The sequence below is a fragment of the Vicugna pacos genome, unplaced genomic scaffold (assembly GCF_048564905.1).
Source record: "Vicugna pacos unplaced genomic scaffold, VicPac4 scaffold_20, whole genome shotgun sequence".
Taxonomy (NCBI): domain Eukaryota; kingdom Metazoa; phylum Chordata; class Mammalia; order Artiodactyla; family Camelidae; genus Vicugna; species Vicugna pacos.
Genome location: NW_027328741.1, coordinates 82,568,626 through 82,594,616, shown reverse-complemented (window position 1 = coordinate 82,594,616; position 25,991 = coordinate 82,568,626). Strand labels below are relative to the sequence as shown.

General features: G+C 42.2%; 1 pseudogene; it reads right to left on the bottom strand.

The window, feature by feature from the left end:
* The window catches only part of LOC140693695 (DNA primase large subunit-like), a 96,045-nt pseudogene that overhangs the window by 18,657 nt on the left and 51,397 nt on the right, over window positions 1-25,991 (bottom strand).

Sequence of the window (25,991 nt, the reverse complement as noted above, 5' to 3'; positions counted from 1 at the left end):
ATTGTTTATTACCACTTCAATGTGTAATCAATATAAAAATGTCATCACTAAGAACTTTTACAATGCATTTTCATACTAATTCCTTTCAAACTGGCATGTTTTACACTTAAAGCAGGCAGTGTGCTGGAGCTGACTCCAACCAGCTTGTGAGAGTTGACTGTGCACATCTCTTCCCAAGGCAGGGTCTGTAACGTCACACTGGTAGTTTGACATCAGTCATAGTAGGAGCACTTACATAACAGGTATCAGCAAATGACATATATCAGGGCTTTTTTCCCCAGAGTGCTTGTTAACCAATACACCACTGTTTTCAGCACATCTCAGTGTGGACCACCCACACTTCATGTGCTAAACAGTCACTACATGTAGCTGGTGGCTTCTGCACTGGACAGTGCAGACCAGGCATACAGAGAGAGTCAGACTTCCAGAACTGGCAACTTGTTGTATTTGAAATGTCCAGTTTTCTAGAAATTATCACAAAGCATGGAAAGAAACAAGAATGTAGGGTCCATTTATAGAGGAAATTAATACAAACTGTCCCCAGAGAAGCACAGGCACTGGACTTACCAGACAAAGACTTTAAATCAGTTTTCTTAAATATCCTCAAAAAGCTAAACGAAATTACAGACCAAAAGCTAAAGGAAACTGGAATAATGCTGTCTTAACAAACAGAAAATAGCAATAAATAGAATAAGACTATGGAAAAAAAAAAAAGAACCAGAGAGAAATTCTGGAGCTGAAACTTGTAACTAAGATGAAAGAAAGACAGCCAATTTCAGCAGGCAGAAAAAGGATCAGCAAACTTGGAAGTAGGACTGTTGAGATCCAATCTGAAGACTAGAAAGAATAAAGGATAAAGAAACATGAATAGAGCCAAAGAGACACGTGGGACACCATCTGGTACACCAACAACTTCACGTGGGACACTGAGAAGGAATAGAGACAGAAAGGGGTACAGAGAATAGCTGAAGAAAAAACAGCTGGACATCTCCCACACTTGATACAAGATGTACACCTACGCTTCCAAGTAGCTCAACAAACTCCTAGAAGGACCAACATGAACAGAACCACACAGAAACACATTATAAAAAAAAACCACGGAGAGACAAAGACAAAAGAGAATTCTGGCAGGAGCAAGAGGAACTGCTCGTCACACACACGAGAGCAGGAGTGACAGCTGACCTCTCAGCAGAACCCACTGAGGCCGCAGAGCAGTGGGGTAACATATTCCACTCACAGAGCAAAACTGTCAACCAAGATTTGTATGTCTGACAAAACCATCCTTCAATAATGAAGGAGAAATTACCATATTCCCAGATAAACAAGAGCTGAAGGGAGCTGGTTGCTAGTAGACCTGCCCTACAAGAAATGCAAGGGAGAGTCTTTCAGGCAGAGGTGAAAGGTCACAGGTACTCAAAGCCAGATGAAAATAAAGAACACTGGTACACGTAACTACACAGGGATATATAAGAGCTAGCATTATTGCATTTTTGATATGTAAGTCCTCTTTTTCTTCCAATAAGATTTAAAAGACAAATGCATAAAACAATAATTATAAAGTGATGTTAATGAGCACACAATGTATGAAGCTGTAATCTGTGACAACAACACAAAAGGGGAGGGAAAGAACTATATAGAAGCAGGGTTTTTGTATCTTACAGAGGTTAGGTTCATATTAATCATCGTAAATTTAAGAGGTTAATTGCAATCCCCAGGTTAATCATTAAGAAAACAACATATATACATATATATTTAGAAAATGAAATGAAGAGAATCAAAAAGTACACTGCAAAAATATCAAATGCAAAAGAAGGCAGGAATGGAGGAATTGAGGGACAAAAATGATATAAGACATACAGGGGGAAAAAAAGCAAATCCTTTTTTATCAGTAATTATTTTAAGTGTAAATAGATTAAACTCTCCAATCTCAGAGAGTGGAAAAAATGGACAAAGTTACATAACAAAACTCTCTGCTTTCTGCAAGAGATTCACTTTAGACCCAAAGACAAAAACAGGTTGAAAGTGAAAGAATGGAAAGATGTTCCATGAAAACAGTAATCGAAAGAGAGCTGGGATGGCTGTACTAACATCAGGCCGTACAGGTTTTAAGTCAAAAAATGTTGCAAGAGACAAAAAAGGAAACTATGCACTGATAAAAGGGTCAATGGGGGAAAGATGTAACAATTATAAGCTCAAGCATGCTGAAAAACAGAGACCCAGAATGTAGGACCAAAAACTGAAAGAGCTGAAGGTGGTAACAGTTCTATAGTCACAGCTGGAAACTGTATTCCCCACTTCAGTAAACAGGCAGAACAACTAGACAGACAAGCTACAAGGAACAACACTACAGCCAACTAAACAGACAAATACGCATTCTTCTCCAGTGCACAGGGAACATTCTCCAGGATGGACCGTATGCTAGGTGACAAAGTGAGTCTTAATATATTTAAAAACACTGAAATTCTAGAAGACATCTTCTCTGACCCCAATGGGATAAAATAAGAAATTATAAAAAGAAAATTGGAAAATTAAAAAATATGTAACAATTAAACAACTCATTCATAAACAACCAATGGGTCAAGGAGAAGAAAACCAAAATGGAAATTGGGAAATTCTCTGAGACAAGCGAATACAAAAATAAAAGACACCAAACCTTATAGAATATAGAGTAAGCAGTGCTCATGGGGACATTTCTAGTTGTAAATACTACAGTAAAAAAGAAAAAGATCTCTCATCAATAACCTCACTTTATACTTTAGTAATTAGAAAAAGGAGAGCAAACTAAACCCAAAGCCAAAGGAAAAAAGTTCAGAGTCGAGATAAACAAAATAGAGAAGGGAAATACAATAGAGAAAAAAAAAATTTAAGGTTGATTTTTTGAAAGAATCAACAAAACTGGTAAACATTAACTAAGAAAAACAATGAGAGAAGACTCAAATGTCTAAAATCAGAAATGGAAGTAGAGACATTACTAAGGACTTCACTGAAATGAAAGGGATTATAAAGGGAATACTGTGAGCAACTTCACACCAACAACCTCGATGAAATGGACAAATTCCTAAAAACATGTAAATTACCAAAACTGACATAGAAAAAAGAAGACATAAAAAAAGAGAAGACATAGAAAATCTGAACAAACCTGTTACAGGCAAAGAGAATGAGAGAACATTTTAAACCTCCCAACAAGGAAGAGCCCAGGATAGACGGCCACCAAACACTTGAAAAATTAGTGCGAATGCTTATCAAATTCCTCAAAAAAAAGAGTCAACATTTCCTAACTCATTCTGTGAGGTCAGCATTACCTTGACAGCAAAGCCAAACAAAGAAAATTACGGACCAATATCCCTTATGAATATAGAGTGGAAAAGATTCTCAGCAAAATTCTGGCAAAACAAATCCAGCAGCACATTAAAAGTATCACAAACCATGACAAAGTGGGATTTATCCCAGTGATGCCAGGGTGGTCAACATATGAATATGAATCAATGTAATACACCACATTAATAGAATGAAGGACAAAAGCCACAGGATCATTACAGCCAAAAAAATATCTGAAAACATCCAACACACTTTCATGACTAAATGCACACACAGAATAGAAGGAAACTTCCTTAACACAACAGGGCATTTACAAACAACCCATAGCCAACACCATACTCATGGTGAAAGACTGAAAGTCTTCCCCCTGAGATCAGGAGCAAGACGAGGACGCCCGCTTTCACCACTGCTGTTCCACAATGTAGGGAAGTCCTAGTCAGAGCAATCAGGCAAGACAGAAATGCACCCAAACAGAAACAAAAAGGCAAAACTAAACCTACTCCCAGATGATGGGGGTGATGATGGGGGTCTGACAAGCACACAAATCCTAATGAATCCATTTAAAAAACTATTAAAACTAAAAACGAACTCACCAAAGTTGCTGGATACAAGAACAAAACAGAAATCACCCCCAGTTCTAAAACTAGCAATCAGAAAAGGAAATGAGGAAAATGTTCCATTTACAACAGCATTCAAAAAAATAACATACCTAAGAGTAAATTTAGCTCAGGAGGTGAAAGACATGTATGCTGAAAACTGCAAAATGCTTTTGAATTAAAGGCCTAAACAAACAGCAAGGAATCCCTTGTTCACAGATTGAATGATCATATTGTGCAGATTATCAGCATCACCCAAAGCAACACTACCCAATGCAATTACTATGAAAGTTCCCATGGCTTTTTCTGCAGATGGAAAAGTCAATCCTCAAGGTCATATGGAAATTGGAAGGGACTCCAAATGGCCAAAACAATATTGAAAAAGGAGAACAAAGTCAGAGAAGTCAAGCTTTCTGATTTCAAAACCTACTCCAATGCTAAAGTAATCCAAAAAGTGTCATATTGGCAAAAAGATAGACATATTGACCCAACATGGTAGAATCAAGAGTCCAGAAATAAACCCATATGCCTCCGTCCAACTAAGTTGTGACAAGGGTGTCAAACCATTCATTACGATGGTCTTTTCAGTAAATGGTGCTGGGACAGCTGTCTATCAATGTGAAACAGAAACGGTTGTACCCCTGTATATATATATTGACTGTTCTGTGTATAGAGCACAGGCAGAGTAGATGTGATCTACCTGGGTTAATGTTTTATGTAAACATGAAAGATAAATGTGTATCCCCTGTTGTTGGGCAGTAAGTTTTATGGACGTCATAGGTCAAAATGGTTGACAGTGTTGCCCAAGTCTTCTCAGTCCCTACTGACTCTCTGTCTCCGTGTTCCAGCAATTACTCAAAGAGGAAAGGAACTGCTGACGTCTGCAGTGTGACTGTGGGTGTGTCTCGACCTCTCTGTTTCTACTTCATGTATTTTAAGCTACGTTGTTGGGGTACAGACATCCAGGATTTTGGTGTCTTGCTGGTGGCCTGACCTCCATGTCTCTCTCTTTTGGGGGAGGGATGAGGAACGAACCCAGGGCTGCCCATTCTCTCTGGCTTTATTCTGTTGTTCAGTTCCAGTCTGCCTAAGCTGGAAACCAAGCTCATTCAAAAAAGAATGATGAAATGTGATCCCATAAATATGTATTTTTTTTAAAAAGTAGGTAATGCCAGTTAAGTCACAATGATCGCTCTTTTGACCATCAAAATTCTGCTTATTAAGATCTAAGGATTTCTTAATGTTGAAAGTACCTTTTTGAAGTGGTTTTTCTCTGAAATAAAAGTAGCTCCACTGAGTTTTACCTTACATGCATTTAAATGATATTTTTCTTGACTTTCTTTCAACATTTAACATGCGCATGGAGTTTTTAAGATCTACTTTGCACTTATGCCAACCTGCAATCAAGCATTTATCAAACTGTTTTACATGGAGTTTTCATTCATCAACTTTCTGCCCTTTAGAACATAGTCCCCCAGCTGCTTCACTCTACTGAGATCCACTCAATAAAGACATTAAATGAAAGCAAAACATTCCTTCCAGCTTGCCCACATGCACTATACATCTGTGTCCATCTTGGATGAAAGGTTACAATGCAAGGCCAAAGGATGATGTGGGAATTACCATCCAGCTCCCGCTAAGTGAGGGATCTACTTGTGGACTGAGCGTAGTAAGTGGAGAAATGCAATGGACTCAAAAGCTAAGAATGTACAAATGTCACTACCATTTGATTTTTAAAATTTCTTATCTATATGAGATGGGTGTTCACTTATCTCTACAGTTGTGTTGTAATGGAAAGAGATCTTAATTCTGCTTGGTTAGAGATGGATTATATATTTTTATATCTTATGAAGCCCACCCTCAATGATGGGTTCTTCTCTTCTCTTCCTACAAACGGGCCGAGGCCTCCTCTAGCCTAAAACACACAAATAAACCACTCCACAGGCTTAAGCTAGTATCGCTGCCACCCCTTCACCAGCAAGGTTTTTGAAACATGCTCGGTGTCTGCAAACCCAATCCACTGTCTTTTCTTCGTTCGCCTGGTAAGTGATGGTGACCGTGCTCTGGCTGCCAGCAATATGCTGACTCCTCTCACCAGGTGGAAGGGGTGAAACCCCACAGCCCACTCACCACCTCTTCTCAGTCTTGATCTCCAGCCTCTCTGCAACGGGGACCCTGTGGACCACACCCTCTTCTCAAAATTCTCTCTTCAGTTTTGCTAACACTCCAATTTCCTAATGGACCTCCTCCCTCTCCTGTCCAGTCTGCATGGATTCCACTTCCTTCCACTGCCTGAAAAAGGGGAGGATGAGCCAAGACTCCATTTTGAGTTGTGGCTTTGACTCCCTGCACTGCCTCCCTGGTAGGTGCTCCCCCTTCTCCCACAGAAAACTCAAGATAGCACTAACAGAGACTGGACTTGAGAGAAAAATCCAGCCAGAAGGCCTGGCTTTAGTCTCTGGTTCCACTGACTTAATAGCTGTGCACCCGTGGGCAGGTAAAACCCTACAACTCCATAAAAGTGAAGAGTTTTCTAATGTTCCCTTTTTTTTTTTTTTTTGGTAGGGGAAGTGATTAGGTTTATTTATTTATTTATTTATTTATTTATTTATTTATTTATTCTTGGAGGAGGTAATGGGGATTGAACACAGGACCTCATGCACGCTAAGCACATGCTCTACCACTGAGCTGCACCCTCTCCCGTTCCTTCTAAACTAACAAATCTACAATCCTAAACTGAAAGAATATTAAATTTCCAGTTGTAACGTCACTAGTGCACTACAAATCCTCATTCTGTGTGCCATTTAAATGTCCCAGCTCTAAACCCAATCTCTCAAACCAACAACTTCTTTTAAGCCGCCTACTCATGTTTATGTACTAGTGCCACCAATATTTTAAACTTGAAATCTAATAATCCTATGCACTTGCAGCCTTTTATTCATGCTTTCTCTCTTCCTAATAACCTTTCCACCCTTGATTCACACTAATTCAAAAAGCGTCTCTTCCAGAAAGTGCTCTTTGGCCTTCCCATTTGACTACCACCCCCACCTTCTGAAGAACCAGCACATCCTGTATGTCCTCTCTCATGACACTTCCTTGGCATGTTTCCCTCCAGACTCCGGTTCTGTAGGAGTTGGGTATATGCCTGATCGTTCTCTGCCTCTGCAAACAGCATCTTGACACTGCCTTACCCAGAGGACCGAACAACTATAAGATTTGAACTGAGTTAACTAAACGCAATCTAAACTCTGGATACAGTAGAAGCAGCAGAGTTTCCTAGAGTAATTATTTTCTTCAAGAAAAAAATAAGGAAACATACCGACTTAGCTGTTCTGGCTCTAAAACAGATATTCTTAAGCTAAGGAAGTAAAAGTTCCTCTTAAACCCCTTCAACATCCAAGCCAATTCGCAGAGCACACTGGAGATGGCATCTTTGCGAGGTCATGAGCTTTTTATTTATAAAAAGATAGGCTCTTAAATATGTGGTTTTACATTTGAGTATTTCTTTTTCTATCCAAGTTGTTTACAAGACAAAGCATCCTGACAAACTGCTGGACCGAATGAACTAGCGTCAGAGTGCAGATCTGACAGAGCCATGGGCGATGCTGGGACCCTGAGCGACACACGCGGCGCTGCCTCCCTTATTAACCCGCACGTGGCACAGAAAGCGACTTTCCAAAAGGAAACACGATGTCATTACCTTTCAGCTTCACTGATAAGGTTCAATGCAGTCCTCCAAAAATTTGTTAAATGTCCTCAATTGAGATAATAAAACAAATTGAGAGAGAGAGAAAAAATTCTTTTAAAGGTTTTCTGCTTCCCTTATTACAAAGAAAAATAAAAATGCAGCCTAGCAAGCAGAAGAAGTAGAATTTTCTAAAAGCCAAAGCGTTAGCTTAATTCACCGGGAAGATAGGCTGCCTGGCGTGAGGCCCGACAAGGAGCGGCCGGTGCCGCGCAGAGACCAGCAAGCGGAACGGAGGGCGGCCGCGGCCACCGGGGGCCCGCGGGCAGGGCGGGCTGGCCTACCTGGTCCATCCCCGCGGGAGAGACTCTGTACGACTCCAGCTTCTGCCTCAGCAGCTCCGGGTCGCTGTGACGGAACGGGCACCCTGACGACGGAAAACAAGGCGCACACGAGGTTACTTCACAGGACTTGGCGCGGTACCACCCCCGAGAGGCTGCCTCGGCTCCCCTGCACAGTCTAACAGCTTATTAATAAAAAAAAAAAAAAGTCAGTTGCCCGTGGGTGCAACCGCTTTCCTCTCTTGTTTTACCTAAATGACGACTTGGCTGCACGGCTGTTGAGGAACACAGGTTCAAGAGCTCCATAAAGGGCCAGCGCGTTCTCAGGCTGAGGTGCCCTTGACCACGAGGAGGAACCAGTTTTAATCACGCTACTTGCTACCAAGCAGAGATAATCACGGAGTGGCTACGGAACGGGCTCTCTGAAAACTTTATTTATATAATCTCACATTGTTTTCTAGCTTAAAAAAACAAAACCACAGAAAGGCATACGGGAGAAGGAAGTAAACAAAAAGAAAAACGTGCAAACTCTAAGAAATATAAAAATCTCACATCACTTAACTTTCAGATGTTAACTTTATGCCTATTTCCCACAGAGCAGAATCCATGTAAAGTTAGAGGAATCACGGATGGGAATGAGATGAACAAACAGGAAACGCTTTCATAGAAAAACAACTCATAGCCGGTTCATGTCATCTCTGTATTATTTCATGAGAGAAGGAAAGATGGACTACTAAAAATATTTGCATAAATAAGAACACAGAAGAACTGAAATGTAAAAACTATATTAGGCCAAAATCTAGAAAATTCTAGATATTTTAAGAAGAAACTGCAATAAGTCAAAAATACTTATTTTAAAATTTAATACAGGAAGTTAGATCTTTTTTTAGTCATAAAATGATGGCTCTGTAAGTTAATTAGAAACAATTGTGCAGTTTAATTAAATCAATGGAAAATCAATATTGTATCATTCATATGTAGAATCTAAAAAAATAAGAGAGAGACACTATGAACTCATCTACAAAACAGAAACAGACTCGCAGACATAGTACACGATCTTATGGTTACTGGGGAAAGGAGGCGGGGGGATAAATTTGGGAGTTTGATATTTATAAACTTTTTTTTAATTTTACTAATTTTTTTATTGAGGCAGAGTTGATTTACAATATTGTATAAGTTTCAGGTGTACAACATAGTGACTTACAATTTTTAAAGGTTATATTCCATTTATAGTTATTATAAAATACTGGTTATATTCCCTTTTCCATACAATATATCCTTGTAGTTTTTCATTTTATACATAGTTAGACTTTTACTAAACTGACTTGATGATGATTCACATAGACATGTGATTTGTCTGTTTTGCTATGAATGGACAAGAGAAATTACTGGAAAATGAAAAACAGAGTTCAGAGTACTCTAAATTCTTTTTCTCTTTTTTTTAACACTTTTTTTTATTGAGTTATAGTCAGTTTACAAATGTTAGCCACTATATATAAAAATAGATTTTTTTAAAAAGTTTCTTTTGTACAGCACAGGGAACTATGCTCAATATCTTATAATAATCTTCAATGGAAAAAATATGAAAATGAATATATGTATGTATATGCAAGACTGGGACATTGTGCTGCACACCAGAAATTGACACATTGTGATTGACCATACTTTAATTTAAAAAAAAATGGAAAATTGTTTGCAGAAAAAATAATAGAAAAGAGCCTAGATGCTAAATAAACATCTTACTGAAAGTCTTAACAATGAATAAAACCACCCATGATAACACTGGATTCCTACAAATTACAAAAGTCACAGAGCACAGTTTATTAAGATGAAAACTGTACTACTTTTCAGTGTGAGGAAACGTGGCGAGAAGCCGTGTAGCGTGTATCTGGGAGCCGGGAGCTGTACCGCCTGCGCCTGGACCCAGCTCCCTGCTGAGTACGGGGAGACCTGGGGCAGAGCCTGTGCCTGGCTGTTGACTCAGCCTCACCTTCTGGGGGAAATGTGGGATAATCACTCACACAGCCCCGTGAGAATGGAAGAGAAGCTCTTATCCGCTCCTGGCACACATTAAGCCCTGAACATGTGCTAGCTAACATTTTGATGCTAAAAAAAAGCCTGACAAGGGAATCACAAAGGATCCCAATGAGAAAGAAATGAGGTTTGGTGAAGCCCAGAATGATTAAAGGACACCAGAAAAGAGACAGACTAATTGAATTGGCCAAATTACATCTGAACTAATGGCTATACCTGTGTGAATAGGGTCAGAAAGGGCAAAGCCAAGAAGAAACTGAAGACTGACAAACAAACCAAAGATGACAAAAAAGCTTTCAAAGCTGTGCTCACAACAAGGAGAAAACAACTCCTACTTGGTTTCTGTCCTCTACGTCAAAGAGCATGATCTTTGAACCTGGGAAGGGTTGAACTCACAAGGTAACTGAAAGCGAAGTGAACACAGACAGAGCTAACACTGATTCCACCAAGCATGTAACAGAACCTCCCAGCATGCGCTTGTGGACGAGAAGGATGACCACAGCCTGGAACACAGATACACTCACACGGACTCAGGACTGGTTACTCCAGGCAGCGCTGGTTAATGAAACAACATCAACCTCTGGGATTACGTAGGTTTTGCAAATTACATGAACCCAAAAGGATAGAGGCTTCTGGTTTCCAGTCTGGCACATAAAGAGCTTAGAGGCTGTCATTCCATCCTGACAAGTAAATAGCTCAACAGGCTGAAAAATCAACAACGTTTCTCAGACTCTGTCAGAGAAATGGGGTCACAGGGCAAACTACTACCCCCCCAAACCTGAGAGAGAAGCAGATACAGAGAATCATGACATCCCGGCGCAGCAATCTCCATGGGATCAGTGCTGGGGCAGGAAAAACCTAACCTGTAATTGATAAATTTCTAGTCACATCATGGTCATGCCTGTGAGGGAGGCCCAGTCATAGCAGGGGCCCCAGACTTTGTAAGCTTCACCTCCAGGAGCTCTACCAGGCACTTACAGTTAGTGACACAGAAAGCCCCTCTTGCTTCTGGCCTGGGGATACGAAAAGTTACCATTTTTGAATACTCTACAGCCATCTGTTCTCAACCAGGCTGCCCAAAGGAGAAACTATTTTACCACGATCTAAACTGCTGCACTTTTATCAGAGCCTAACCCACCTGGGGAAGGGAAACACCCAGCCATGGCCTCTTCCAGCCATCCTGTCCCACCCAATGGGGGAGACTGAGAATCACTGTTGAGGTCACAGCCCACAGCTACGGACTCACTGGAAAACCAAGACCTATCACAGGACTAGCGAACACACCCCCAACTTCCCATCGCACTCCTGAGGGCCTGTTTCCTGGTGTTCTTAACACCCTGGATATCACGTCTTCCTTTAAAAAAAATTACAAAGCATATGAAAAGGAAAAAAATACAGTGTGAAGAGACTGAACGAGTATCTGAACTAGAGCCAGACATGGCAGGGCTGTTGGAACTTTCAGAAGGAATTTAAATTAACTATGATCAACATGCTGAGGGCTCTCCTGGAAAAAGCAGACAATGTGCAAGAACAGATGGGCGATGTAAGAGGGTTGGGAATTCTAAGAAAGAATCAAAAAGAGACCCCAGTCATCACACTCTGTAAAGGAAATGGAGTACGCCTTTGATGGGCTTATTACAGGCACAGCTGAGGAAAGAAACCCTGAGCTTGAAGATACGTCAGCAGAAACTTCCAAAATCGAGAAAACAGAAAGAAAAACCACTGAAGAAAAACAAGAACAGAATATTCACGAACTATGCACAACTATGGTGTTAGATATGAGAACAGGAATATGAGAAGGAGGAGAGAGAAAAAGGAGGAGAGGCAGTAATGGCAAAGATTCTCCCCCTGATTAATGTCAGACACCAAACTGCAGATCCAGGAAGCACACAGAACACTCAGCAGGACAGCTAGGCATACATATGCACACGTCAGAAGATCAAAAGTAAAGAAGTCTTGAAAGAAGCCAGAGAGGAAGATATCTTACCTACGGAGGAGCAAAGAAAACAATTACATCTAACTTATCCTCAAAAATCATGCAAGTAAGAAGTCAGTGGGCTGAAAAAAAAAATCGCACAAACCTAGAAATCCATACCCTGCAAAATTCTCCTTCAAAAAACCAGAAATCAGGACTTTCTCAGACAAACAAAAACTGAGGTAATCTGTTGCCAGACCTGCAGGGCAGTACATGATAAAAGTTCTTCAAAGAGAAGTAAAATGATATGAACCAGAACCTCAGATTTACCTAAAGAAAATCTCAATGTCAGAGAATGATAAGGAAAAGTAATATAAAAACTTCTATTTTTCTCATTCCTAATTGATCTAACAAATAAGTTTGTTCAAAATAATGGGAACAATGTATTCTATTATGTATGTTTACATACACATCTGTGTGTTTACGTATTCTCATATGTAACTGAAATGAATGACAGAATGATACAAGGGAATTAGAAATATTCGCTATTTTAAGGTACTCACAGTACCTAATGCAGCAATTTGAAAAAAGACTTGGGATTAGTCTCTTTAAAAAGTAAAACCAATTTTTAAAAAGTGACAAAAAGAATCATAATGGATATGCTAAGAAAGGAGAAAAGATGGAATAAAAAAAATGCTCAATTAAAAACCACAAGACAGAAAAAGTGTGGAAGACAAAAAATAGAACAAAGAATATGGGCAACAAATAGAAAACAGCCACAAATATGGTAGATGTTAACCCAACTATATCCATGACTACTTGAAAGTCAGTGGTCACCAGTTAAAAACACCTATTAAAAATAAAGATTGTCAGAGTGGATCGAAGGACGAGACCCAGCTCTATGTTGTATATGAGAGAGCCACTTAAAATACAGAGACATATGGATTGAAAGTAAAGAGACAGAGAAACACAAATCAAAGAAGTGGGAGCAGCTACATTAGTTTAGGACAGAGCCGACTTCAGAACAAGGAAGTTTATCCAAGATAAAAAGGGGGCATCACACAGTGACACAAGGGTGAATACCCCAAGAGGATCACCACCAGTGCTGCATCTGCACAAGCCAGCAGAGCACCAAAGCACACACAGCAAACCTGGCAGAACGTCAAGGAGCCTTGCTGAACTCTCTGCTGGAGTTTCCACAGCCTCCTCAGAGCTGGGGACCCAGCAGGCCGAGGACCAGCAACAATACAGGTGAACTCACGAGCACCACCAATCAAGGGCAGAACTGGAGTCCACGACCTGACCGTGGCCAGCGGCCCATCCCTCCCTGCGACGTGGAGAGGGCACCGCTGCAGGTGGCGCCTACAGTGGGGAAGGCCAGGCAAGGCTGTGCAAGTCTGGGGCAGGGGGTGCGTGGGTGCTCTAGGCTCGGGCTCAGCACTGCTGCAGACCTAACACTGCTCAAAAAGGTAAAGCTTATTCATTTTAAAAAAGGATAGATCTGCGTGTCCAATAAATAGCAGGAGCTCACTGCGTGTTTGCTAAGTACCACTGCCCTCAGTGTCTGCAGGGGCTGGGTGAGGACTTGCCAGGGACACCAAACCTGAGGATAGGGAACTTCTGACATGGGCCTCATATCCTAATCCCGCATCCTCAGGTTCTGCCAGCCTGGGATCACTCAGGCCTGCATGTATTCCCTGGGGAAAACACCCACGTGTAAGACAGACTTACACAGTTCAAAGCTGTGCTGTTCAGGAGGCAGCGGTATATTATTTTCTAATGGATGGAGTTTAAATTGAAAACAAAATAAAACAAACAGAATAGACTGGAATAAATAAGATACACCAGGAATAAGAAATGCAAAATCCTGCCTTTAAGCTAATATAAATCAACTAGATTAAGTGGCGACAGGCTTTCTCAACACAAGTATCTGTCAGTTGTTTACAAAATTTAGAAGCCATAAAAATCATCCAGGGAACTTGCAAGTCCACCTGATTTTATCCACCTGATGGTGGATCCTAGGAGTCTGCATGTCTAAAGGAGTGGTGAGAACCATGCACTGTGTGTTACAGCCCTGGCCACACTTCTGTATTAAGCACAAATGCCCTGGACACACAAAGCATAAAATTCCACTTGGGATTATCTGATCTTTAGGAGCCTGAAAGTGTGTGATCATCTGAAAAAGAGTTTCAAGGTGCTAAAACAAACAAACAAAAAAACACTGATATACTTGACAGTGAGCTTTGGTAAATCTGAAAATTTACTGATGTTGACTATTAAGCCATTTTCTCTGGTGTACCAGCCAGATGGGGAGCTTTTCAAGGTATGCTCAGAGAACTATCTTAGAAAAAGCTTTTAAACTTAGAAATCTGTAGAAAATAGATTTTTTTAACCTACAACTTAGGTAAATTGGTAAATGTTTGACACCATGACTTGTTAAATCCGTCACTTCATCTTTGTTTGTTAGTCAGAAAACAGTAATGAGAACAAAAAACTTTTTCTCCATAGTTTTTGAAAATTGAGGAATCTACTAGCCTAAAATTCGAGGCACTCAATCATCAAAAGCTTTGAAGAACTCGCATCAGCCTTCTAAGACACCTGCAGAACAGTGGAAGAGAACAGTGGTGAAGGGGGAGCAGAGGACTAACAGACGGGTCCAGCCAAGTGCAGCCCAGCCGAACCACTTCCTCTCGCCTGACCCAGCTTAGTAACAAGACAAGTTGCTAGAAGCTAATGGGGCTCTGGCTTGACCCTGATGATGGGCACAATCTACTAACCCACTCCTGTCGGGAATGCAAAGACCATTCCACCATTGCAGCGGTTCCCACAGAGCTCTGGTTTCTAGACCTCACGACACTCCCAGCTGAGATGCTTACCGTGGTAGTCCCCCTGGACTGGGGGGTTGGTCAGGGTAATCTTCATGCAGCTGTAAGGTGTATAGTCTGTCCTCTTGCCTTCCTTCCCGAAGCTGTGACGGATGTTGTAAGAGTAGCCTTTATCAAACTGACGGGAGGGAAAAGAAGAAAAGGCAAGGTGAGCCAGCATGGTCCCACCAGCTGGGATCAAAGGTACAAAGGGATATTTTCTAAAATATGCTCGGTGCTTGTGGGCAGGTGTATATTTATATCATGTACGACACTTGGGTCCTTTACACAAATAACTTTTTTAAAGGTGCAAAACTTGAAAGGAACAAATTTCTCAGATGAAGAGAGCTAAAATTTAAGTTTATGTGTTTAAGGATGAGGATAATCCTTTCCTGAGAAGAATAATCGATTTGCCCATTTCCTGGTTTGATTCCAAAGATTACACTGGATGTAAATCATTTTGTCCATCCCTTATCTGGGTCTTCCCTGGGTTCCCCCGTCCAGCCTGTTCCATTCCTGCACAGCCTCTCAATGCAAGCAAGCCCTTCCTCTGCACATTCACCGTACAGAGCAAGTAGTCAGCAAACGCCTGAGGAGCAAATGAGCTACTGTGACTGCCTCCTACCTGGGATTCCTGACTCCATGTCCGTAAAGCAAGATGACGGCAGAATTTAAACTAGGCAGGGTGAGGGGAAAAGAAGGAACTCACACTTACGGAAAGGCCCAGTCTGGTGGGTCTAAGCTGTCTGATACTTTAAGGAAAGCAGGACAGAGGATCAGAATAAGAAATGCAAAAAATCTGTGGGTTATTTGGGTAAGATTTTTACATTCATGGTTATAACTTACACTGAGTGAAATGCACAGAAAAATAAAAGAGATTAACAAGGAAAAAACAGCTTAATTACACGTGTACCTAAGCACACGCTTGGCAGTCTAACAAAGAGGTAAGTTTCAAGGAGGCTTATGGACCATCTTAGGCTGAGTTAAAGGAAAAGCGGCTTGGGAATCTCGAATTGGGGAGGCAAGTTATGAGAAGGTGAGGGGGAAATACACGGTAAATAGGGTTGTCTTGTCCCACGGATGAGAGTCTTGCGGGATAAGACTCACCTGGAGTAGCCTTCTTCCTGGAATGGAGATATCATCACAAATGTTAATTTCCTTTATAAAACAGGGCATTTACACTGTATTTTATGGCAGTTAGGGGAGGTAGAGAGCTTTTCCTGCATCTGCTGGTTCTCTGTCTTCTTTAGTTCAAAATAATCCTCTTCCTGCCAAGCGCATAATGTCACTCGCCATCTGTCTCTACAAGGATAAGGTCACAAGCCACTGCAGTCTCTGACCTTCGACACACCCCGAAAGGAGTTCAGGGTGGAGATCAGGTGTGAGGCGCTCTGTGCTCTGGGAAAACTGGCTGAACAGGCCTTCAGATGGTCAGATATTTTCAAGAGAAGATTTTACGAGCCCCAATTCTCGCATCTTCTCCCAACTAGAGAAGCACAGAAATCATTCATGGAGACACCTGCTCCTCCTGACTGGCTGCAGCCTTCGGTCAAAACGTGTGCTTGACTGCACGTGTCCCCGTCACCAAAATCACATCAATACTGACGTCCACACCTCTTCAGAGCAGTTCCTCAGAGCTGTCTGAGAGGCTGTCTCCCGAGCTATAGTCCTCATTTTACCCCAGATAAAACTTAAATCACGATTCTCATGTTGTGTACTATTTTTTCAGTCAACAAAGAGGGATATTCTGGGATGGCATATTCCAGTACCCTTCACCCAACGTGAACTGTGTAACACTTTTTCCAACACCATTTATTGAAGGTATTTTCCTTTCCTTATTAAATAAATCGCTTTGGCACCCTTGTTAAGTTTGACCATGCACGAGTGGTCTACTTTCAGATGCTGGGTTAGACCACTGCTCTCTAGGTCTGTCTCCCATTTTGCCAATGCCTCACTGTCTTGGTTATAAAATCTTTAGCATTAAGTCTCAAATTCAGATAATGTTAAGTCCTCCTGCTGTGTTCTTTTTCAATATGATTTTGGCTATTCTATGTCTTTGCATTTATTGCCACATACATTTCAGAATTTCTATTAAAAAAAAATAAGGACTGCTGGAATTTTCAGTAATCAGTAGCTTATGGTTCCTTAACAACCTCTACAAGCAGGAAAACAAGTGGAATTTCAACAAAAGAAAACTCCCCCCACCCAGATTTCCAAATATCATTAAATTTCATTGGTGAAAACAAGAATGTTAAAAGTTCAGCAAACAGCTTTTATAAACAGCTTCTGTTTGTTACAGTAACCATAATCAATCTCTTTGTGCAAACTTTTAGGTATGAATTGAATTGAATTAGATACAAGGTTTCTGTGTGTTCATCAGAAAATACTGAAAGAGCCTTCTGATCAGTCATTCTGTTAAGGTCATGGAAAGCTACTCTCACTAAAGGAAGAAAAGCTAAAATTTGCATCTTTCTCCTTGCTTTCTTTTCCAATGTATTTACCACCCGTGTCTATGTATATCTAAACTTTGGACCTCACCAAGCTCTCAGACTACTCACGTATTTATCATACAGGTTATCTTCTCTAGTCTTCAGACTGGCAAAGTCTTGAAATACTGTGCAGAGGTAACTTGACTGGGTGATGTCGTTTAGAGAACATTTAGGCGCCCCCATCCACCACTCAGAGGAACACCTCTAAGTGTTGACATGGGAAGAGGTGGCGAGAACCAAATGGAAAACACACTCTTCCATCTTGGAGCCTCCATCCCACTCCACCTGGGGATGGGAAATGGTCTGAAGGTGGAGGAGTGCAAGCTGGCACCCTCCCAAGTTGGTCCTGACAGCCCAGCTGTGGCACTGCAATCCGTTTTACTGCCAAAGACACCAGCAAATTTTTGCTGGGCCATGTTTCCCTGGAACTCAAGATAAATGATGCGGCAGCACAGCTTCACTGTGCCCCTGCCCCGTCTCATTCAGAGTCCCTCTGATGCCCCTGCCTTCCATCCTAGTCCCACCCATGGCCTAGGGATCTCATCCTGTCACATGCTGAGAAGTGTTTATACCTAATCTACTCAGAAACCACGAGTACATGGACTCAGAGACCATGCTGTAAGCCTCTAACTGCCAAGAGCAGTGCCTGGTCTTCCTCAGAAGAAAGTCTTTCCTGCCACGAAGGGCCCCAAGACCAAACATCAGTCCTACTGTCAAAACAACAAACACCACCAGTCATCAGCCAGGCTCAGCTTGCATGGCAGTGTGAGGACGGTGACCACCAGGTACCCTTCAGAGACTGAATTCCAAAAAGGAAACTCTCCTTGACCTACACCAGCCAAGCAGCCACGTACACAGGGGCAGAGAACAGGGTAAAGATATGACAGGTTTTGACAAAGACATTTTCTATCCCTTTTTGGTGAGCTGTTTCCTAACACGGATTCAGAACCCAAACTTACACATTTAAAAACACCCAGCGGGAGGGTCTGCCAAGTCCAGGGGACCTCCTTCAATGCCCGGAATCCAGGAAGTTTCATCATCATAAATGCCCACAGGAACTCACAGCTCAGCAGCAGGCCCACACAGGTAAAGGGACCTGGATGGGGAGAGGCTGTGCAATCACCCCACGACCTCTGCCGACACCCATTCTTGCTGACTGTCCTTCAGCTTTAGACTGTCCCTTCTTGTGCGACTTCCCTAAAGTTTTACTTAACAATGCTGACAACCAGAAGGCATGGTATAGGCACTGAATACATAGTAGCCCATTTTTAAATGCTTACTTTCTAAACTACTCAACTAACTATGATCTGTAAAATGAATTTTGCCATCAGTCACCTACAGATTCCAAATACTTTAACTCTTAACTTTAACCACAGTTTAACTCAGTGAGGTCACTGAAATATCACACATATTCTAAGCAAATAACACACTGAAGGAGCCTAGAGACCAAGGCTAATAGTTAAGACAAGGGCTTTAAGTCAGATACCTGAGTTTCAATCTTGTCGCTACCACATGCTGGCTGTGTGACTTTGGACAGGTGACTCAACCTCTCTATAACAGTTCCCTTATACAGCACATACAAAGGAGTGATGCCTAACACGTGGGGTTGGTGTGGGGGTAAGCCAAGAGCTCATCTTCACAAAGCACTGGGCACAGCATCAAGCACCGAATAAGCTTTGAATCGAATATACTTCAGAGTTACCAATACCAAAAAGGCAAATAACCCAATCCAAAAATGGCCAGAAGACCTAAATAGACATTTCCCCAAAGAAGACATCCAGATGGCCAACAAGCACATGAAAAGATGCTCAGCATCGCTGATTAGCAGAGACGTGCAAATCAGAACTACAAGGAGGTATCACCTCACACCAGCCAGAATGGTCATCATCAAAAGGTCTACAAGTAATAAACACTGGAGAGGGTGTGGAGAAAGGGGACCCTCCGGCACTGCGACTTCCTGGTTGTAGGAGCAGATGGCGGGCGACGGTTTGTAGCCAGCACTATTAACTAGTGGGTCAGCCCCGGCACATTGTTTAATATTCCTTAAATTACATCTGCATTTTGCCTCCAACTTCCTCATCAGAAAAACCTGAAGTCTAGTTACTCCCTCTAACTCTTAGAGGGCCTTAAATCGGCTAAGCAAGCTGATGTCTGTAACGCAGCTGGAATGTACTGTTGCTGTTACTTTAATTCAGTAAACTACCTCCTAGGGTGTGCTAAATATTTCTTCTACTCTGTAAGTTTGTTCACTTCTCATTGGTGAGAACTCAGCAGGTGGTGAGGCGGCAAAGGTGTTAGAGAGAGAACTCAGGCTTTGGTTCTAGCCCTGCCACCGACTGGAGGAACGTTAGACAATTACAAATTACCTCGGTCTCTTTTTTCCCTTTTTCATACTGTAATCATGAGCCCTGTCCTTCACTCTTGTGCAAAAGCACTTTGTAAACTGTCAAATGCTAAGTATATATTATGATTATTTGCTACAAGTATTTGTATCAAACTTGCATACACTAGTTTGTGCCGTGTTTGAAAGGTGAAATTTTAAAAGTAAGTTCCACGTTTTATTCAAGTATATCTCTAAGTACTCCTGGGAGTTCACTTGAAAGAGTGTGGATCACCCACCAGAAGAGTCTAGGGGGACCAGGGCACACCACACCAAAGTAAGCCTTCTGGGCAGATGGGTTATTTTGAGTTAAAGGCCACTGAGAAACTGTTGTAGGAAAAACTCTAAAAACAGCCAACAAGTTTTCCAAGGTGTCTCCCTCCTGAAAAAGGAGGACTCTCAACAACTCTTAAGAAATGGAGAAAGTGGGCTTTAATCTTCTTGATGAACCTCCCTAAATAACCCAGGTTTACTATGCTTTTCCTTGTCAGTTTCCCACACTTGCCTCCCCAGGCCCAGGAGCCCCAGACTCCTTTTCCTTTATTTAGCATCTGAGCCCAAACTGAAACCACCCCTTTGTTTACTCATCCCTGGGCATCCCGGGTGTATGGGTGATGAAAGAGTCAGTGAACCTCTGTTTGTTTTACTCTGTCTTTGGCCAGTCTCCCTGGAGGTTCCATTCCTCGCCTATGGTTTCATCTGGGAAAGCAGGACGTGAATTCTCCATCTTCACAGCCTGATCCCTTCCCCTGAAGCCACGGAGAACATTTTCAGTTCTAGACCCCAGGACAGGCAGAGCGTCCTTCCTTCGAATTCCTCCTTGAGGCGGGGTCAAGTGAAAATTCTGAGTCACTGCTTTCTTAGAAAATGGAAAAACAGTGAAATGCTAGAAATCCACAGAAAATAGTATGAAATGAAATGATCCCATGTAGTTTTATAAGGTAGTTGATCAAGTAGACCACTTTCAGGGAAGCCAAGAGAGCAAAAAAGAAAGATTAGCGGTGGCTCTGTCAGAACCCTGCCCGAGTCCCCCGAGGATGCTGGAGGTGCGGTGCTACTGGGTTCATCTTCCTCATGCTCTGCTATAGGGACTGCCCCTAAACAGACTCAGAAAACAAGACTTGAGGGTCTTCTGTGCCCCGGGGCTGTCTCCATCATTCTATCTGCAGCTATGAAATGAAGAACATCATTTCTAAATTCCTAACAGGCAATTTAGGACAACTGTGCCCTGTTATTAGCAATAGAAACCAAAGCAATGCTTGATGACATTTCAGTAATAAAGGCTTCCTTTCCACAGGTCCCCAGCAGTGACACAGTGGTTCTTCTTAGTCTCTTCACTACTTGTAAGGTATGGAAGTTAGGTACCCCTATGTCATAACCGTGCAAACTAAGGTTTCAAGAGGGCAAGTGAATAGTTATTTGGATTACTTGGTGGAAAAGAGATAGAGTTAAAATTCTTAATCTTCTACTTTCAGGAAACTACTACAAAATTATAAGTGGAGGGAATAAAAAAAAAATGCTGGAGATGTCAGTTATCCAAGCAGACATTCCCCTGCAGGCTGCTTCCCCACTGTCACTCAACTGCACAGCGACATCTGACAGTCACACTGAGTCCGGGTGAAAAAAGATGTCTTGAATAGCGGGGAAAACTGTCTCCTCTCAAAGAAATGGTAACTCCATCAAGACACTCAAGGAGCATTCATTTACTTCCTAATTTGCCAGAATTTTAGAACCACTAACAATGGTAAATTTGAAGTTAAACATCAGAAATGAAAAAACACTAAATAGTGTTTCATCTGTTTTCAAATTACCGGGCACTCTTGACAGGCCTCCCCCTCTGACACCCTATCTGGGGCATTCTGGGGAACTGGAGGGCAAGCCCAGGGAAGAGGAGAGGGGGCGCCCCTCCCTGGCAACTTGGTCAGGAGCTTGAGCAAGTGTACCTTCCTGATCAGTCAGAATTTTGGAGCTGGAGCCAGGGTGAGCCTCACACGATTTAAACAGAGGCCTCCACGAGCCAACCCCAAGAAGACACCGGCCAGGCAGGGGGAGCTGTGCAGTGGGTCACTTGGCCCTCTGTTCAGCTGGTGTGCCCGGCACTCAGACGGGACAGGCTCGGGATGGAATCTCAGCATCCTGCCCAGAACACTGGCTCCAGAAAGTCTGCACTGCTCACTGCTATGCACGCGGCTGCCACAGCAGTGATGGGAGATGTGTTCAGATCCCAAGTTCAAAGGCAGGAACCACAGGCAACCCTTCCTTCACTGAAACAAAAGCACTTCCTGAATCACGGACTCAGAGCCCAAAAGACTAAACTTAGTAGCCCTTCAAAGGCGGCCCATTTATCTCCATCTCACTGTAGCTAAAGGCCAGGCCTGACACCCTGAGAAGCAGAGGAGGCAGCCTGCCATCGGGCCTTCTAGCAGGGGCTGCGCTGGGTTTTCCACCCCGGGCACAGAGAAAAGGCCTCAAATACCACCCGGGCCGGCACGCAGGGCGCGAGCTGATATGGGGCTGCACCCCCCAGGGCAGGGCTCCTTCGTCTCCCCAGGCAGAGTGCTGATTCTTACCAACTTTTTGAAGTAGCAATAAATGTACATTAATTCAACTTCTGCTAGATTTGTTTCATCCTGTTCACTCACTTCCTACATTTGGTTTTTGCCAATTTTTTTTATATTCTGCTTTTCTTGATTACCACATCTGAGTACTTTCATCCACAGTATTCATATTTCCTAGAACTGAACTTCTGTTATGGAATTTTAAAGCTCTAGCTTTATCATTAAAAAGATGTCTCAAGATACTACTCACTTGGGGGGAAGGTATAGCTCAGTGGTAGAGCACGTGCTTAGCATGCATGAGGGCCTGGGTTCAATCCCCAGTGCCTCCTCTAAAAAATAAATAAACCTGATTACTTGCCCCTGCCAAAAAAAAAATCTACTCATAATCTAGTGTGTGTATGTGTGTGTGTATATAATGTGCAATAAGTCTAAGGTTTCGAAGAGTTACCAGGATTATTGGAAAAATATATCTTCCAAATCTTACAAATGTTAGGAACTAGCTAATTATTTCTCATAATAAACCCTTAAACATTTACATATATATTAATAATAGTTATGTGATATCTTTCTGAGTACACAAAGGTCCAGAATTGTCATATATTCCTGGCAGATAAAAGGTGTAGTTTATCAACATATACAAATTTAACTGTTTTTCCTGTTAAGTTCCTTTTTTCTTGCACTCCATTTTGTACAATATTAACATGGCCACTCCAGTTTTCTTTTTGATCCCACTTGATGGCTTTCCTCTCTCCACCTTTGCTTTCAATCCTTCCGCCTCAGGAAATCCAGAATAAAGAGCAAGTGGGTAACTGGCTACCCAGGAGCCCCCCTAGTGGTGACTCACAGCATATTAAAATATATATTTTCCTATCAATGTCCAAAATGAGCCAGACTCTACAAAACAGACAAGATCTCTAGTACACTCTCACTTCCATCATAATTAGCTCCAAAAGAACTTTACAAAGTAATGGCTAAAAGGAGAACTTGATTTTCCCAGAGTCATAATAACAGAAGTAGATATTTCACTTAGTAGACAGTACATCATTTTCTAGTCATCTAAGTGTGGCTACAAAACAGATGAATGAAAGGAAACCACACTAGACTTTAAAAGGTAGCAATGAATGACAGAACGCATTGAGCCCTGAAAGAACAAAGGGTATACGATCAAGTTTTAATTTCCAGTGACTAGCCAGACTGTTCCCTGACAATTTTGGGGACAAAAAGTAGGTGCCTGTTGCAGGCAGGTGTTGTGTTTCTCTTCTAGAGGCTGGGAAGCAGTCATTCCCACTGGCCGAGACTCAATTCCCTAAGACTGCATTCGGAGACCAAAAGAGAAATACGCAAAATATCACATCAAGGGTTAGAATAATGTATTTTGAGTGACAGATGGCTAATTTATTTTTCAAGGGAGTTTACAAGGCCTTTTGGGGAACTGGGTGATTCCAGGACCAAGGCAGGGAAAAACACGACAGGTGCCCAGAGCATCCTGTGGTGCTAGAGAGGATGTACTCAGAAAGAGGATGCAGTCCTGGCGAGGGCCTGGGAACCGGCCTGAGGGGTCTCCCAATGGCCAGAGCTGGACCACTTGAGCAATAAAACCAACAGCAACAGCACTGAATTATAACCCACAGAATGAAATGTATAATTCATCGAGTAGCCATGGGCACACAGTGTTACAAATTACTGAATAAATAAGTAAACAGGGGAAGAAAGGGCAGCTTTTCCTTAAAGAAAAATTGAAACTGATAAATGGAGGACAGAGAAAAAGAAAATAACCATCAGAGCATCATAAAATAATAGTTGCAGGCAAAGTCCACCAGGGATGCTAAAATCAGTGGGGGCACAGGATACGTGCACAGTCTAAAATGCCTCCCCCAAGACACTCTGAGAGGAAAAGGGGAACCCCGCAGGGGAGAGGCCCCACGGACAGCACCTGAACCCAGCGGTCACGGCTGACACCACCAGTGGTAAGTTACGTGGGCATCACACACCCCTTGACACGATGCGGTCAGGAGGGTGTTCCTGCCAAAAACAGACAACCTCCATCTAATCCTGAGAAAGCAGTGAATAAACCCAAAGTGAGAGACAATCTATGAAAAGCTGACCAGTTCCCTTCAAAAGTACTAAGGTCATGAAAGACAAGGAAAGACAGAAACTGTCCCAGATGCAACGCTGGGTGGAACCTCGAACAGCAGAGGGACAACTGTGAGAAACCAGTGACATCTGGATCAAGTCTCCATCAATGGTACTGCACCAGCATTAATGTGCTGATTTTGATACCTGTGTAGTTATTATTGGGGAGGCTGAGTGCCACAGGGAACTCCTGGTACCATTTTTACAATTCTTCTGTTAAGTCTAACATTTCTTCAAAATAAAAAGTCTATATACCAGGCAATGGACTAGGTGAAAACAGGCTGTCACATTTGATTCTCACAACAACCCTGCAGAACTGGTGTGGTTATCTCTATCTTACAGCCTGGAAAGTTGAGGCCTGGAATGATTAAGTGGAACGTACAAACGCACACAGTACAATGTTGTGTCGGGACTGAAGCCACTTTATCACTTGCTCAACGTCCGTGTTCTTTCTATCACTTTATGATAAACACACGAAAATGCATTTATCCCCCCAAGAAGCACAGTGACCTCTTCGGAAACTAGAGAAAAAATTTTAAGTGTCGACAACAGCTGAAGCTCTTCTTAGAACTTAGCGTTAATTTTCAATTTCCTTAAAGTATGTGGTATTAGGGAAACAAAAAAGGGTTTCGACCGTGTTACTAATAAGTAAAGCCCTTTTAATTTACTGTAACGTCTAGCAAACCTCGCAGAACCCTACAGATTACCATACAGAACCGTACGCCTCCCAGCCCCAAGTACCAGAAAGGAGGGTCATTCACCTCTAACAGGCACAGGCGTTTTCTTAAACAATTAAAAGGTCTCTAGCTCAGAAAACTCAAGTGAATTTTCATATTTATTTTAGTGGGTTTTTACCCTGGTCCCATTACACTGTTTACGTACGCAAGCAACATACAAGTGTTATTTATGACAAAGCAGCAGCATATCAAAGTCAAGGGAAGCGTCAGAGAAATAATAAAACGTTCACCGCGGATGAGAAATACGTCCCTCTTGGCCCTTTACTGACGTGTGACACGAGCCACGGTAATGATAGGTTACTCCATCCTGTGAATTATGACAAAGGATCGGAATGAAAGTCTCAAACCCAAATGGCTGCCTTCTTATAACCAAATGTAACTCCACTGAATTATTGATGGATTGTGTTTTCAGCAATGCAGGAAGATAGCCCTGCCAAGGGAAGGCTGTGTAAACTTACTGCATGGCTTCAGGTTATCTGTTTGCTTCTAACTCAGATGTGCTATCTCATTAAGAAACTGAATTTATTTTGCTGTGCTGTTCTTTCCAATGAAATACTCACCAGGGACGTGCTAACAGAAAAGGCCAAGACAAAACAGGAAAATACATCTTTTTTCCCCAATTCCATCAACTTTTTAAAGCACATATTTTCAAGTGTTAGAAGATGCTTTAAATAGCCCAGCAATCTCACACATCCACTCACGGGACCAGAACTTGGAGATGCACGTGTGAGTGAGGCCTCGCAGCATGCGCGGTCCCATCCGCAGGGCAGCTGGGAGGCCCCGGCCTGCTGAGCCAAGGTGAACTTGGGTAGCTTGCCACATTCCAAAACAGAATGTTTTGAGCTTTGTTCAAAATAAGATTGTGAAGCCCACAGTACCTTAATCAAGGAAGAAAAAAGCCAAACCAGAAGGCAGGCAGCTTATGTCAAACTGTGAATATG